Source organism: Electrona antarctica (genome assembly GCF_951216825.1).
Source record: "Electrona antarctica genome assembly, chromosome: 23".
NCBI classification, from domain to species: domain Eukaryota; kingdom Metazoa; phylum Chordata; class Actinopteri; order Myctophiformes; family Myctophidae; genus Electrona; species Electrona antarctica.
In genome coordinates, this window is record NC_136804.1 from 20094044 (window position 1) to 20096620 (window position 2577).

Here is a 2577-nt window from a genome sequence, read left to right on the forward strand (position 1 = left end):
TCACTCGAGACCATGGGCTATAGCCCATCGTCTCGAACAGACATACTATAGCATGCCGTTTTTCATCATTTTTGAGGATTTGAAAAAAAAGACGAAAATCACTCGAGACCATGACACTTAAAAGCACAAAAGACACCTTTGATTCACACAAACACCATTACAATGCTCTGTACATGAATCCAAGGCCCCATTTGAAATGTGACACCAAGAAGAACAACTTACAACCTAAAAATCACTGAGAGCTCAGTGGCACCCTTGTTAAGATGACGTCCATGTGAGCCAGAGGTTGTGAGTTCAAATCCAGCTGAGTTCCTCCTACTTTCACTCTGCAGCATCTTTTGGAGAATAACATCCAGAAGAGAACTGGAAAGAGAGGTTCAAGGTTGCCTTTATTGCTAAAACTATGAAACATTTCAAAGATTCCTTTTCAGGCAAACATGTCCACCGTAAGATGAACCTAAGTAGGTTTGAATGGGGTTTCTAGGTGTAAGTATGTAGGACTAGTAGCGTGACGACGAGTATAATGAACTGGAAGAAAAGTAACGAGTGTGTGTTCTGGTCCCATTGATTGAGCAGAGCAGGACTATAAACCTTGAAGGTTTATACTATTTTCTCAGCTCAATCAACGGGACCAGAACACACCTGTTACTTTTCTTATAGCCATATAGCCCATGGTCTCGGAGTGATTTTAGTCACTCCGTGCCGCGCGGCACTGAGTGCCGTGCGGTGAACTTGTAGATCTGCTATTTTCTACAGAAGAAAAGGTTTGACGTTCGCGCCTACGTCGACTAGAAAGGTCGCCCGGGGACGTACTACAGTTCCACGCGTGCGTCTAGAGAAGCTCTATAACATATCCGAAGATCAGACCGGAAGGCCTGATTTTCAGCTCACAGCGTGGCACCGAGTGCCGTGCGGTGAACTTGTAGATCTGCTATTTTCTACAGAAGAAAAGGTTTGACGTTCGCGCCTACGTCGACTAGAAAGGTCGCCCGGGGACGTACTACAGTTCCACGCGTGCGTCTAGAGAAGCTCTATAACATATCCGAAGATCAGACCGGAAGGCCTGATTTTCAGCTCACAGCGCGGCACCGAGTGCCGTGCGGTGAACTTGTAGATCTGCTATTTTCTACAGAAGAAAAGGTTTGACGTTCGCGCCTACGTCGACTAGAAAGGTCGCCCGGGGACGTACTACAGTTCCACGCGTGCGTCTAGAGAAGCTCTATAACATATCCGAAGATCAGACCGGAAGGCCTGATTTTCAGCTCAGCGCGGCACCGAGTGCCGTGCAGTGAACTTGTAGATCTGCTATTTTCTACAGAAGAAAAGGTTTGACGTTCGCGCCTACGTCGACTAGGAAGGTCGCCCGGGGACGTACTAGTCCTGTAGCCTATGTGTAAAGTTTAGAGTGTTGAATGGAGTTCTTTATCTCCAGAAGAAAATAAATTAAGTTGGTAGTCTTACGTATAGAGAACAACTTTCTTTGTGTAGCATTAGGCAGAAGCAGGGATTGAACCCGGGGCTCCTGACCAACGCACAACCTACCGTGCCAACACAAGGCTATTGCAGGCTCGGTCTTGCCCGGGGGCTACATTTGGGTTTCACAATAATTATTGCAAACCACACTTTAGAACAGTGCACTTGTGACCCAGCTAATAATTTAGTTGAGACAGGACTCCGGATTGTGGTACAAAAGTTAACAATTATTTTATTTATAAAAGCATGTTACAAAAAGGTATTTGCAACAAATGTTAAAACAGTGTTTGAGATATACATGAAAATGGGGAGAATGGTTACTCAAAAAAAGAACAAATCAACGTAAATCTAAAAAAGAAGGGAAAGGAACAGCAGTCCTTTTAGGGGCCGCTTGTTCCACATGGACCTAAGGTAATGACAAAGTTCAGTGCACAAATGTCAAATACATATAAACTCAATATAATATATACCCACAAACTTTAATATGCACACCAATAAAAGGATCCCCTTACCAAAGTACAGCTCTTAAGTCAAACACATGAAACTTCTCTCTCAATGGTCATACAGGGAAATAACAAGCCCTCCCCTGTCTCCACCTGTAGATTTCTCCAAGTTAACTGCTACACATAACAATGGGTGGTGGCCACACCCCAAACAATTCTTGTGCAGGAAACCTTGAATCTACTACCGTATACAGCAACAAGTAGACCTGGCAATATAAAGAGACTCTCATTTTATATCATATCAAGAAACCCATAAAACAATAATATACAAAAGCATATAGGCTTACCAATTTACAAGTCAGCAACCAAACAACATGACACTCTCACAACACTAACGTTCTGGTGTTGTGAGGACCCACAACTGACGTCCTGTTACCTGCCTGCTCAGAAAGCCTTTAAATACCCTTGTCACTTAATATAACCTCTGCCTCCCTCTAGGGGTTACACACTCATAAATAGGCCTATATGATTTTTGTGTTGCTCATGGTGTAGTCAATTCTGTTGAAATGGTACACAAGTTTAACGTGACTCTTTTGGGCACCGGTCACAGCTGCACAGGTGGTATTTGCTCTACTGCACTGCCACCTGGTGGCCACACCAC

At 44.0% G+C, this 2577-nt stretch overlaps 1 long non-coding RNA gene across 1 annotated transcript; it reads right to left on the reverse strand.

The window, feature by feature from the left end:
- Nucleotides 1-1691: 1691 nt before the first annotated feature.
- Nucleotides 1692-2354, reverse strand: LOC306916186. The gene is made up of 3 exons (XR_013788956.1): nt 2264-2354; nt 1986-2182; nt 1692-1879 (listed from the first exon to the last, which is right to left on the reverse strand). It is a non-coding gene; the product is annotated as an uncharacterized lncRNA (long non-coding RNA).
- Nucleotides 2355-2577: the final 223 nt, after the last annotated feature.